We start from the raw sequence: 14,903 nt of genomic DNA on the forward strand, positions 1-14,903 counted from the left end.
CTGCGTCCCATTTCTCAGCCTATCTCTCCTCCTCCCTCTGACACACATAGAGCTTTGAGGTGCCCTATTAATTGTGTTATATAAATCCAATTTTATCATTATTTAACAAGTTTAACTTTACCACAGTAACCAGGAGAAAAGACGCTGAGCCCAAACTTAATTTCCACTCCTGGGTTTTTCCTCCCTGGATGCTGCGTAGCTGTCCCTGTTTGGGCTTTTTAATGTGGCAGGCTGTCAGTCTGTGCCGCCGCCGAACGATTTTCAGAAATGTCTCACCTTTGTCAGTCTAACCACCGCCTGTCTCCACCCACCCCTTCCCTTCTCTCCCCCTTTCTCTCTTTTTGATAGTGATGTGAAAAGCCCGCCAAGACTCAGCTGATTCAGAGAGGTCCTCCATCTGCAAAGGTAAGAAGTTTTCCTCCTCCCTCCCCCTTTGCCTCCGTCTGCTTTCCATTCCGCTCTGTCTCTGCTGCTGAACGCCAACCTTCGCTGCTACATGAGAAGAAGCCAGCAGAATACAAAACATTGCTTTAACAGTCCAGACATAAAATCGCATGAAGTTAATATTAACAGCAAACTTTACACCTGCAGAATGCTCACAAGGCCTGCATGCAGTCATACAAATGCACACACACACACACACACACACACACACATGCACATGTATGTACTAGAGTGAACAGGATATTCATCATGTGATTTCCCCTTTATTTCCTTTGGGAAAACATGCACGTCTGTGTGTGTGAATGAGAGAGCACAGGGACAAAAAAAACCTATTTTCTTTTCCCTTTATGAGAAATTGTGAGCTGTCAAAGCCACCCAAGGACGGCAGGATTTGTAACAGAAAAACGCAGCTTAAACTGTGTTCATCATGTTTACCTCGTCAAACATTACGGTGCAGTGTTTATTCTGTAGCGTCTCGTGTGTCAGAATGTGTTTCTGCCCAGTCTTGTCTCAAATAAGCATGGAGTTGGCGTCGCGGTATGAAAAGCAGTTCATCACATGACGTTGTGGCTTTCCTCCAGTCTGTAAGGGAGGAGCACCCAGAGTGTTAGCAGCCGGTTAGCAGCTGTTTGTCAGTGCTGAGGTTCCCTGAAATCATTCTTTCAAATTAATATTGTTAAGTTGCCAGTTACACACCGGGAAGCTGCCCATTACAACCACAGTCTGATCTGTTGGATGACGTGGAAGTCTCTTGGAAGCACTCAAAAACACATCTAATAACGCACAAACATGCTGATGTTTGTAAATTAAAGAGATTATTATTGTAGCTACAATAAGGAGACAGCCTATCACAGGCACACAAAATTTGCTAGCTTTCCAGAGTTACCTAACATTTGTCCAGCTGGCAAGCAGCCATAAGGTATGCATGCACTGACCATAACTTCATTAGATTATTAATAACTCCACCGTAAAACCTGGCCAGTTGCCACAAAGTCATGCTCTGAACATGCAGTGATCACACTGTCTCATATTCCTTAACACAGGAACATATACACAGGGGACATACAGGCTGCCGTCCTGTGTTGATACTCCGCAGAACATCTGTTTTTCATCTGGCCTTCTGTTTTCCAAGTCGCTGTGACACAGACGATAGGAGAATATATGACTGAAATAAAATGATAACTAACGATTCTGCCTGCACGTGGCTGCTGGACTGCGTCACACAGTGGTTACTGCAGGTTAAGAGGGCCTTGCTCAAAGGCATCTCAGCAGTGGTAACGCTGCTCTTTTACGTTCCTCTCCCAGATTTATCCTGCCAGTCAAGGCACAGGGCTGCAGCTATCCCTGAGGACACTGAGCCGACATCCTCTTTTGGGAGTGTGGTCATTTAAATGTATCCACAAACAGCCTTCATGTCAGAAAATAACATTTAAAAGAAATATTATTGATAGCCATTTACGTAAATTGAATATGAATATGAGAAATATTATATCAGGGGTGGGTGTGTTGGGGCACTTGTACTCATGACCTCAGTAATTCTATAATTTTGGCAACAGCTCTAAGTAACCTAAGCAGGCTACTGCTGCTGTGGTGGATGTTGTTTCAGTTCTCTTTTTTTTTTTTTTTTTTTTTACAAGCCAGTTTGGGGTAGAGTAAAAGGTTTAACCCCATGAAATTAAAGAATTCAAGTTGCTGAAATGATCAAGACTTTAGAGCTGAAACCTGTCAGGGCCTGCCTTCAATCTGTCACAGCTGTGCGCAAAGCAACAAAATTAACAGCAGGAGATATTGCAGATCTTGTTACGATAATATCTACCCGGTCTGCTGTGATCTCTTCAGCTGCACCTTGGACTCTAGATTGCAGTCATATTTGCACGGCGGGAAGCTGCCAGTCAAACCTGGAGTTGTCACACGGATCACACTCAGCTGGAAAATCACGCCGTCCATCACTGAGGGCAGGGACGAGATAAAGATTGAGAGAACATCATCATTATCATCAGTTTCATTGCTTATATTGTTGCTGTGACCTTCATCACTCATCAGTTTAATCATAATCATCATTGTTTCAAGCTCCATAACTGTGCACGCCGGTGCTGCTCCGCCGTCCCTCCGTTATTCTCGTCTTCTCTCTGCCAGAAAGCGTCGCATGCGGCCCCCTGCCCTCGTCTGTTAGCATTTACACACCAAATGATGTTTGACCAGGATTCACGGCTTTTCTATTTCCATCCCTAATTCATGTGAGTGACCTGTTTGTGCATGTCCGTGTGTGTGTGTGTGTGCGTGCACGCGCGTGCGTGTGCGTATGAGGCAATGTGTACGCGTACGAGTGTGCGTAATGAGGTGATTTTTATTCGTCCTACCTGTCCTCCTGTCCTGTCAAGACCACAGATTCAATTTGTGTGGTGAGATAGAAAGAGATAGAGACTGTGTGTGTGTGTGTGTGTGTGTGTGTGTGTGTGAGAGAGAGAAAGAGAGAAGGAGAGAGATTCCTGCCAAAGGATTCTCATCTTTGAGCCCAGAATCAGAGATGGATACAGAGATGAATGCTATTTTTGCCTGGCTGTGTTTACCTGTGTGTATGTGAGCGGGAAAGGAGATGGAGAGCTCAAATTTAACACAAGCTTGTGTGTCTGTGTGTGTGTTTGTGTGTGTGAGGAAGAGAAGAAACGAGACAAAAAGGGGGAAAAAAAAGGGGGGCAGGAGAGAGGAAGAGGGGGTGGTTGGTGTGAACAAAGGAGTGTTTGGAGAGACGAGTGATCTTGGAGGAAAGTGGAATTTAAGATTACACGAGGGCAGATTTATCTGACAGGAGAGACAAGTGCTGCTCTGTGCGGCTTGTGGAGCCCAGCGGGCGGATGAATAAACCATACATAGGAACAAAAACAACGCATATGCCACTTTTCGACACAGAAATTGTCATTTATTAAAAAAAAGTCATGTTTCCATCATTTCTGGGGATATTACGTAGACAGAAATTCTCACCCTAACCCTAACCCAAGTCCTCACCCTAAAACTTAATGATTTATGTTATGAGGACTTGCGTTTTGTCCCCATAAGGAAGGCGAGTTCCCACAAAACAGAATTGTTTTTTGATTTATGTCAGGAAACAGATTTATGTCCCTACAATGTGACTAAGCACTTAAAGCACTTGGAGAGCTTGTCTTGTTTAATACAGAAAACAGTGACTTGAAGCACACAATGTTATTTTATTCACATTTAACCAAAACCTCCATCTTTTCCTAACATTCACTGATATCCCTCACTGATATCCCCCCACTCAGGACGTGACCCCTGGACCACGGTGTCTTGTGTTAGAATACTTGTGTAATCAGAGCGTCGTATAGTAATGCTGTGACCATAATTCAGGCAGCAGTTCCTGCAAATGTAACTGGAAAATCAAATTAGTAATAGAAGTAATTTCTAAGAGACAAGGAGGGCAAGGAGAGAGGTTAAGATACAGTCTTGAGCTCTGCTTATTGCACAGTATTAATAAAAGAAACCTTAATTACACCCCTTAACAACTTACATTCCTCTTTCCAATACTTAACCCTGCACAAATGTGTGTTATGTAGAGGAAGTTAAGAAAAGCTTGAGGCTCGACCTGCACTTGACTGTTTAAAGACTGTTTAAGTTTGAGACATGAAAGCAAAAAAAAAGAAGAAAAAAAAAAAAAAAGCAAGAATCACAGTTTGACCACAAATTTATTTGGCTAATCAAAGTATTAACCTCCACAATGTCCCCTCAGTCTGTCAGGAGGTTGAGTCATGTGGTCTCAGTAGAGTTTCAACACAGTTTGCATGGTTTTTATTCCAGCAGGGGTGAACAGCTTCCACGCTGTCAGTCCAGACGTGCAGTAAAACACACACAAGACCGTAAATTTGACCCACTCCTCGGTGATCAATCACGAGGCTGTTATGACTCGCAGTATGTAATGGTGTGTAATGACACAGCGGCGGCTGCGGGGCTGTTAGTGTATGCTGACTATGCAAGGCTGAGGACGGAGCAGGTTATATTTTGTGCTGTGTGATGATGATTTGAGTTTATGCTCAGAGCAGGTTTAATAGAAGCGTGTCAAAGTTCATTTATGGTGGAGGCTGTGAGCTGTGCACTTTTTTTTTTTTTTTTTTGTTAAGCATGTATAAATTTGAGAAGCATTTCCAGGAAATAAAGTTCAAAATGTGATTTATCTTTAAAAATCTGGGAGGGTCTCAAGCTGAAACATATTTTCTTTGAAAATTGTTAGAAATCTTTTTAAAAAAAAGCAAATCTGAGGAAAATCCTGCATCGCATGTTTTTAGGTTTGTGCATACGCAACTTTCCTCGCCTCAAATCCTCCGTTTCACGCGTCTGATCCCTGGACTTTCTCATAGCGTTTCCCTTAATCTGACAGATGATACAGGCGCTAAGATAAAGAGAGAAGATTTTCCTTAACATAGCTCACATGGATTTTATAAAGCAGGGAGAAATGCGCCCAACCTGCTATGGTATCATTAAAGAGGTCCGACATCTCTCAGGTTGGATGTAAAGGCTCCAATAAACATCCAGATTAAACGAGTCGGAGCGGCTGGCAGAGCAGATCCATCTTGCTTTATTGATAAAGTGCAGCAGCAGACGCATTTCAGCACTCAGCCATCATCATCACCACACTCTAATTATCCATGTATCTACCTGACTGAACTGAACTGAGGTGCTACGTGTGCCATTTGTAAACATCGATGCATTTTTGTCAAATTAATTGCTGCACCTTGGCATAATTACAAAGAGACCACAGTAGAGAAAGTCCATATTCTTGATTTTTTTCCCCGTTTGTGTGATTTTTGTTCAGTTTAGGAGTAAAGATGTTGATTTCTGTCTTCCTGCCTCTGTCCGGCATACATCTGCATACCTTCATCGTCTCTTTGGATTTTCTGCAGGAGGTAAAGATTTATTTTCCTTCAGTCTTTTCATTCCCTCCACATTCAGCAATGAATCTTCATGTTATCATGTCATTAATCATCCTAGTTATCATAGTTACCTTGATCATTTGAAAATCATTTAAAAAAATCGACCGCTGCAGTGAGTTAATGTCAACCTGTTTCAATGCAAATGGACTGTTTTAGAGATTGTATAGATTCAAATGTTAGAACATTTGACCTTTATTTACGCCGTCTTGTGTCTTCTTTCAAGCTAATTACACATATTTTCAGAAAACTGTTGATAAAAATTGATCAAACTCGCTGCACTAGCAGAAAACTTGACATTTGTGACTCTGGCTCAGAGAAAAATGAGCCCATAAAGATGGTAGTTTACCTTGGGATGCGCCCGACAAACAAACACTCTTGAAGAAAAAGGGTTGAAATCTTCCAACAAAAGAGCAAACGTCATGCACTCACGTGTAGAGGAGCAGAAGTCATGTGGAGTTTCGTATGAATCCATAAAAAGGTCAGACTCAGGTATTGTCTCCTTATCTGAACCCTGATGAAGACCTGCCAAGGCCCAAAACCTCCTGCTATCGAATTGTTTCATCAGCAGGCTTTTATCAGAACATTACTCCCGCTCCATATGTGAAGTTTGATCTTTCATAACAGACAAAAATATACTACACTAGTTTTGCAAAGTGTAACATCAGCCCCCTCAGTTTTGTGCTTGAGAGCTTTACAAGATATCTCCTGCAATCTGATCCAGAGGGATATAGAGGAAAAGTGCTAGTCGTGATAGTCTCTTCAGTTTACACTCATTGTAATAACATCTTGAGATGGAGGCGGTAATGATGTGTTTATTTTAAAATGCTAAGCTTAGCGAAAGCTAGAGCACACGCGTGTGAGGAAAAAATGTCCCGAGAAGATCCTGTTAGCATCCTTGAGGTTCCTTTGTCTCCGCAGCGTGGCGGTGACAGGTGTAGAAAGAGAGACAGACAGAGCAAAAGACAGACGGAGAGAAGTCGACCGAGAGGCGACTGACAGTTGAAGGAAGATCAAAATCAGCCACATAACTTCTCCTCGCTTTAACGCAGACCCACACATCCATGCCGCACGTGCACAGACGCCTCCGAGATGTGACAGACGATCGTCTGGCGATGCACGAGAATAACAAAACCGAAAGCAAACAAAGTATGAGTATGAGGTGCATTTCATATGCAGAGGAACTACCAGAAACAAGAGAGGGACAGAGCAGAACAGATGGAGGTTTGTGTGTGTGTGTGTGTGTGTGTGTGTGTGTGTGTGTGTGTGTGTGTGTGTGTGTGTGTGTGTGCGTGCGTGCGTGCGTGTGTGCGTGCGTGCGTGCGTGTGTGTGCATGTGTGTGTGTATGGGGGCTTGTGTAACTTGAGACAAAAGTGTTTCGTATCTACTGAGCTCTGCAAACATGGAGAAACCAATGAACAAATAATATAAACTGTGATAGTGATAAACGGATAAACAGAGCTGCAGCTGGAAAGTTTCTGACTGAAGGGCTTACCTTTTATACACCCTCACCCAAACACACACACACACACACACACACACACACACACACACACACACACACACACACACGCACTTCAAAAACATGCACTTAAAAAAGTTATGGTTTATTTTGAATTAAAATCAGATTTCAAAGTGCTTACAAGCTTTGGGGCAACAAAGATTAGCCTGAAATAGCCGATTATCTGCTTGAAATTAGCATCTTTGCCTGTGTGCGCTTGCTAAAGTCTGTTTGTGTGACTTGTCCTAAAGCATCTCATTTGAATTCTTCAAATGTGAAATTTGCAAGGTGGGACTCACGCTCACAGACAGATGTCTCTTGGGATTATGCAAAATGGTCGAAACCTTGCTGTAAATCTGCAGCCTAGTCAGATCTTTTCCACCAGGCACCTAAAACCATATTAAATCTTCCGCAGTACATTATTTTGGTGATGAAAAATGACTAATAGAATAATCCCTCGTCGTTGCTTTAGAACCACTCTAAGCTCGTCACAAATCCGAAACAATGGCCGTCTGAGGCAGAGGAAAACCAAAAATAAGCTGTGCAGATGTTGTGTTTGTGGTGGGGAGGGCAGGTGAAGTGCGGTGGAAGAAAGAGCTCATTTTCAGCATTAAACAGTGTTGGAGGGATGAGTCCTGTGGCAGCAGGCATAAATGTGAGGCGTGTCATTCGGAATAGATTTGTACAAGTGCTCAACAAGGGTTCACCCAGGATTATTCAGAGCTTTGCTGAAAGAATCAATAGGTTTTTATTAAGAGTGGATCAAATAAGTGTGTTTATGTAAAGTGAAAGGTGTTGCTCACAGTGGCAAACTGACGGAGAGCCTCCGCCTGACCTGCAGTTCCCTTCAGCTTTATGCAGCGTTCTCGCTTCTTTCAGCTCACTGTTTTGGTTTTCTGGCCCGCAGCGTAACCGCCTTGTTTTGTTGTATCACCGCTCCTATACAGCATAAAAACTCTAGTCCAGGTCTCTAGTTTTGCTCTGCTTTTTGGTCTCTTCCAAATCCTGAGGTTAAATATGTGACTCTTTAGTTGCTAAATGCTTCACTTATGTTGACCAGCGAGTCTATAACAGTCTGTTGTTTGGTGCTGAGCAGGTTGTGTACAGTGTTTTTTTTGTTTTTTTTTTGAGCTTTTTGTTAGTGTCAGTCTGTTTTTTTTACTCTTCATGCAGCAGAATGGCTTGTGTCAGGGTTATATAAATAGTATGTTAATTGATAAAAGCTGTGTAAGCATCACTTTAATGTTGTAGTGGGTCTTGGTGAGGCTAATTTAGCTATATGGGTTCAGTAGTTTATATGTAAAATCTTCCTCTGCAGAGTAACAGCTGCTAAATACAGTTACAATGTAGCAGAGCATGAAAATACACAAGTACCTCCAATTTGTACTTCAGTAAATATACCTCGTTATATTCCACCACTGTGCCTGGATTAGAGCGTATTTGTGTGTTAATAATAGCTACACGTTCAAACATACTAATGTAAAGGTCACCTGCTGCTATAGGAACAGGTCCACTGCTACATGATGTGTGTGCGTGTCTGCGCATGCGTGTGTGTGCGTGTGTGGTTGTTAGATGTGATCTGGGAGAATTGGTAAAGACAGATTTCTAGTACTCAACGGGAGTCTTTGCAGGCGTTTGTATTACAGCGTATCGCATGTTTTCAGAAAACTGTGACACCTCAAAGATAAGAGCATCAGATCATCAAACGCACTGGATTTTCCTGCTGTTCCAGAAGTGTTAATGTCACAATTTTCAAGCGTGTCAGAGCTGAAGAAATATCAACAAAATGCATTCAGAAAGAAACTGTCGGACATCTATGGGACTAATATATCAAACACAGCTGGTTTATCTGTGAGGGAAATACGCTTTTTTGGTTGAAATTTTGGAGAAAAACATCTAGAAAAAACATCAGAAATGATTAAGAACTACAAATTATTAAAAAGTACAACCCCGATTCCAAAAGAGCCAGGACACTGAAAAATAAAATATGATAACTTTCTAATTTTGACATTTACTCAACTGAAAACAGCACAAAGACAATATATTTGATGTTTGGCCTCATCAGCTTCATTGATTTCTGCAAATATCTGTTTATCTGCTCTGAATCTGATGCAGCAACATGTTTCAAACAAGTTGTGACAGGAGCAGCTAAAGACTGGGAAAGATGTGGAATGCTCCAAAAACACCTGTTTGGATCATTCCACAGGTAAACAGGTTGATTGGTAACAGGTGATGATTGGGAAAGGCTCAGTCAAGGATGGAGTGAGGTTCACCACTTTGTGAGCACATGATTGGATGAAGGAGAATACTGCATGAGCTCAGGAACACTTTGTAGGACTGTTGTCGGTGACAGTTTGCAGATTATTGCATTTTGGTTTTATTTACATTTCACACGGCGTCCCGGCTCTTTCGGAATCTCGTCGTATCCTGTTGGAGAAGATGACTCGAGCAAGATATTCAGACAGTTCTGTCTTATTCTTCTGTTTTGTGGTTCTACTTTGATCAGATTTGACAGTTGTTTGAATCCATCTCAGTCTCTTTTGTGGTTTCAACTCTCGAAATCTTCACATTTTATGGATGTACATAATCGTCAGCAGACATATGAAAAGAGGAGCAGGCCTTTCAGTGCGTCTGAGTGATGCTGAACGGACTCTTTAATGTGTGCATGTTCGCCAAGTGCTCAATTGCTGAAACATAATACAGAGAATATGAGGAGGTTGGCATAACAAAGCGGGACGCGGTGGTGGAATATGATGGTGGTCAAACAGATTATTAGCAGCTTGTTGTGTCTGAGTGGAACGGGAACCGTGGAAATGAAGCTTTGATGCAGCACCTCCAGCTCGCTCAGAGATGCCAATCAAACTGTGTTTTGCTGTTTGTGTAAGTGATTCTTCACAGAGTCTTACACAAAGAGTGGAGGTGAGAAATGATGTCTTAGCTGCCTTGAAAGTAGAACCGTCTCATTGTATTATTTTGGCAAATTCTCTGAAGTGCTTTTTCCCAAGAAACGTCACTTAACTGTCAAATTTCAGTTCTCTGGCTTTATTATTGTCTTACCTCACCTCACCTTTACTGTCACTGAGCACCCATTATGGACAGAAGTATGTGGACACCGGAGCGTCAAACCCCATGATCACTCACCTGTAGGGCAGTAAAGCCTGGCTCAGAGACTACAGTGGTGTTGTATGAGGTTGAGGTCAGGCCTCCGCAGGCCAGTCAAGTTCCTCCACACCAGACTGGGAAAACCTTTTCTATGGAGGAGTGTACTCATACCAAGAGTTCAGAGATAAAAGGCTGTCATTTAAAATGATCCATATCAATGTTTTGGTTACAACAGCTGGGTTACGGTAAAGGAAAGATTGTCTTTGTGGATAAAAGAAACCAAACTTTGGTCTCTAGTGTGAAAGCCATGCGCTTTGTAGGCCCAACCATCCACCTCCTCCCTAAAACTGCTGTCAGACCATCAGAAGCACTCATCCTCTTCATATGAAAGAGACTACAGTGTTAGTACGGCGGGGGTCTTTTTATTTTTTAGATATATTTCTGAGTTTAATTTAAATGTGATAAAAGTGTGACATCAAAGAATATGTCAAGAAAAACATGAGACCGAAAGAAAAAAGGGAAGAGCATGTTGATGAGAGGAAACATTTCTGATGTGCAAAACAAACTCTGGAGGTATCAACTGGGTGTGTGTGCATGCATGGAGGCATGCTGTGGTGAGTGTGTGGATACGCATGGAGGAGTGAGGAGGGCCGTGTATGACAATGATGTAAGAGCTGAGCTGTGCTACACAACAAAGAGCAAAGAAGAAAAGAAGCAGCAGTGCCAGGAAGACAAAATCACCATCACCACTGTCCTACCATTCTGTTGTCACGTGAAAGCAATGATAACACTAATAATACCCAGCAGCAGTGTTATTGTGTTATTTTTTTAATAAAAGCTAGAGCTCAACAGGGCCGCCCCCGGACCATTAGTAGGAGGCTTGGCCAGTGTAACAGAGTCAAAAAAAAAAAAAAAAAACCACAGTCACACGTCCACAAAAAATTTAGTTAAATCTGCATTGAATTATTAATTTATTTGGCAAAAACAAGCTGTAAACAGAACACTGATATATTATCAATTCTTTGCTTGTCTTGGTGAGCACATCCAGCAAATATGTACAGAGCGACAGAAGTTGTGTCCACAACCTGATGAACCTAAGTCGGATATTTACTCTTCTTTTCTCTCTGGTTTGGCCTCCTGTGAAATCTAAGTCTGCTGAGATGCTAAATATTCCACTCTAGTTGACAGCGATGTTGATATAGCAGTGTTTCTTTATTAAAGGAAGGGCAAACAACACTGAAGGCTCTTCTCCATGAAAAGATGTTTTCTTCTCCCGACTGAGAGATTGTCTCTCCTCTTAAGTCATTATGGTTAATCGATTGGATTGGTCGGTGTGTCAGGAGCATTCGCGTAGATGCAGTCATTTGATCCATTGTTAATATAAAGAATATTGAGAATAGCGGCTTTAAAGCTTTGCAGCAACAGAGCAAGACGTACACACTCCCAACAGATTACCTTCTGCATTGTTTACTGTACCTCTCTATTGACAACACAAAAGAGGAAATATTTGCTTTCGTGATCATTGCCGTATAGTACGAAAACAGCAGTTTTGGCATTTCGATTTGATGTATCACTCAAACCAGACTTCCTGGATTGTATTTTATCGTCTCACCAGTCTACACACACCTTTTTCTTCAACAGTCTGAACACAGAGCTTTTGCTGCAGTATGACAACATCACACAAATTCCCCCCTTACTCCTGAGAGGAGGACAGCCCGATGTTCCGAAGGCACAACGGTCCGAAAAATGTCTGATAACACCCGCTTAATGTCCCTCTGATTGGCTAGTGTTCGCAGCTTGGTTAGGGTTAGATGGCTAGTGTTAGAAATAATGTCAGGGTCAGAGCCAATCAGAGGCAGAGTAGGGACGGGTCTTTGCGAAATACATGTGGGGGAAAAAATATATCTCAGCAAATTGGAACAACAACATGGCACCACTGAGAGTGGTCTGTTCACATGGCTGCAGGAAAACATCAACATATGTCGCTTTGAGGAACCAGTAAAAGCTGCTTTCATTAAAACACTCTGTCATTCATTGGAAGGTCTGATACTGGTAATATAATACACAAAAAGCGCCTATGTACTTTAAACACAGAAAGACGTCTCCCATCCGATGTGATGGAGCTGACAGGAGTCTTTTGTTTTCTCCGTCTCATTCACAATCTCTCCTTCCCCTCCGTCGCAAAACCTGTCGCTCCGCGTTTCTCTTCGACTCTCCTTCCTCTTCTCGAGCTGCATGTGTTTGTGTGAGAGAGTTTTTATGTGTTTACAGGATGTAAAAACACATTTATCACTTTGTGCTAGCTGTGGCGTGCCGCCTCCTTCCTACTTTCCAAATGTGTGAATGTGTGCATGTGTGTGTGTGTGCGGCCGTTTTGTGGAGCTGTGCGTGAGTTTGCTTGTGCGAAGGCTTTTTGAGTACAGGGAATCATGTTTTATGTATGTAATGCATGGAAGCACCGCGGCTATAATGCATGTCCTAGCAAATCAACAAGCTGTGCATTAAAACTCTGTGTGTTTGTGTTTGTGTGTGTGTGTGTGTGTGTTTTACGTGTATGTGTGCTGCAGGGCCAATTCAGTGAAGCAGTGACAACAGATTTTATGAGGTTTAGACAAAAAGTTCACAGAGTCTCATCAGATTTGTTACACACACACACACACACACACACACACACACACACACACACACACACACACACACACACACACAACCTCTCTGTGTAGGGTCATTCCAATCACCACTTGAGCCACAGTTGCTTTGAAATGACCTTGGCGAGCTTTCTGTTGGCTTGTATGGAGTCGGATGAAGCTCCGGCGTGATGAGGTGTTGACCTCAGCTCTCGCCTGGTCGGTAGCTGCTTTGTCTCTCATGTCACAGAGCAGCTTTCCCACACACACTCACAATAGAAGTTAGGAGGCGGACACACTGCTTTCTCTCTCGTCTCCATGCACTGAAAATAATGAGGCTGCTGGTTCCCATGATGCCTGACTGGCTGGGTCCCTTTCCACTCACGGCCAATCAAGTGGCCTACGCCCGCTCGTTTCAGCTTAAGCAGGCATGCAGGCGTTGATGTAAACACACACAAGCAAACACACACATACACACACACACACACACACACACACACACACACACAGAGATGGTGAGAGAGAGAGAGTGACTTCACCTAATGCTGATTTAGCAGCACATACCATCTGTCGAGAATGATTAACCTTTCCATCAATCACAGGTTTCTCCATTATCCAGACACACATTTACAAAGCGGGCACACGCCGAGTCTCACATGAACCCAGCGAGAGCACCAACACATTGATATAAACATGAAACAAGACAGTCATTATCCTCGTTGTTTGTTTTTGTTAATGATTAATGCCGGCCGCTGACTAAAGGAGCTGAAAATCCATTTCCCTAATACGACCTCACTACAGGCAATGGACAATCAAAGTTAGAGCAACACTGCTTATTTTGCATCACAGATTTCCAGATTTGTGAATTTAGAGCAACAGAAGGGTTAAAGCGCTGTAGACAGTGAGACAGTGAGTCCAGCTGCATTAGCGTTTCTTATTATGAGCAGCAGCAGAATTCAGCTCTGCCAGCGGTACAGCGGTCCACAACAACACATCATCAGTACGGTAAAACTAACCTGTCTCACGATGGTCTAATCCCAGCTCATGTTCCCTGTTAGTGGGAAACCACCCCAGAGAAGGTGAACAGCTTGTCAGAGTCTGCAGCAGCTTACAGAAAAGCCACAGCCAAGAAGTGCATCTTAGAGAAAACAAAATAGCTCAAATAAAGCAATTTTATTTGTGTAGTGTCTTAAACAACACTGACTGGCCCACTCTGGATGCTCATTCTTCATCCTGGAAACAATAGTTTGACAAGACAATCCCAATTCAACATGCACTCACCAGATTTTTCAAACATTTCACATCACTCCCTGTTTACCATATAGCGCCCCGTATTGCATTTCATGCCTACTCCACTCCACTTATCCACTTCATTGTGCCTGAAAAAAATCCCATGATGGAACTAAAAAGTTGTGTCCAGGATTCAGAAACCTCAATCCCACACACCACTTTTTGTAGATGCAAAAATGAACAGATCAGTGATAATGATTTGTTAGTGTTTGACATCTTAATCTCCTGCTCCCTGCAGAGTAAACTGCTGTGTGTGTATTACAGAGGGAGATGTGACTGAGTGAATGATGAAGGACGCAGTCATCGTCAGCTCATGGAATCTGCTCAGTAGTGAAGTGAAAGCAGGAGTTTGACGAAACAATCCCAACTCAGGGTCCATTTTCGAGACTTTTTCCAGCGCTTTTAACCACGCAGCGCTGTCACAAAACAGCTACTGAGCTCCGCTGTGAGCTGCTGCACCTCCATGACGACTGAGAAAACACCACCTGCTGATGAAGACTGACTGAAAGCCCCAGAAAAAGGTTGGACCTTGAGTTGGGGTTATCTTGTCAAAGACGCGTGCTCAGCGCTGATAAAGAGGTGTTTGATTCAGGGCACTCTGCTCTCTGTAGTTGCAGCAAAGCACAAAAGTTAAAGTATCATGAACTCAGGCGGCAAATCTTGTAGTCATGTTGAAGAAAGCAACAGCCGGCTCCTCCCTCTGTCCACAGCGCTTAGAAACAGTAGAGGAGTGACAGCGACGCCTTTAGAAAAACAGCTGTTGGACCGTCAATGCAGAGCTGCAGCAGAGTTAAACTCATTCATTAATCTGTAATTAAGGACTCATTCAAATCTTATTTTGCCACGAATATTTAACTTGGTAAAGAAATATGTAAGATTTGAAAACATGTTTTCAGGTGATTTATGTAATAATAGAAATCCACTCATCCAGTCAGCACTCACTCACTGTCTTTTACTCTCAGATGAGTTCAGATTAAATGATGCTCTTGAAGGTCCTT

The 14,903-nt window shown here is 42.7% G+C and overlaps 1 pseudogene across 1 annotated transcript in view; it reads left to right on the plus strand.

Moving 5' to 3' along the window:
• Window positions 1-14,903, plus strand: part of LOC143319293 (protein ELFN1-like) — a 101,503-nt pseudogene that overhangs the window by 65,028 nt on the left and 21,572 nt on the right. Inside the window, exon 2 of the transcript XR_013077068.1 lies at window positions 349-405. The product of XR_013077068.1 is annotated as a protein ELFN1-like (transcript). The remainder of the gene's footprint in view (window positions 1-348; window positions 406-14,903) is intronic.

This window comes from Chaetodon auriga, chromosome 4 (genome assembly GCF_051107435.1).
Source record: "Chaetodon auriga isolate fChaAug3 chromosome 4, fChaAug3.hap1, whole genome shotgun sequence".
Taxonomy (NCBI): domain Eukaryota; kingdom Metazoa; phylum Chordata; class Actinopteri; order Chaetodontiformes; family Chaetodontidae; genus Chaetodon; species Chaetodon auriga.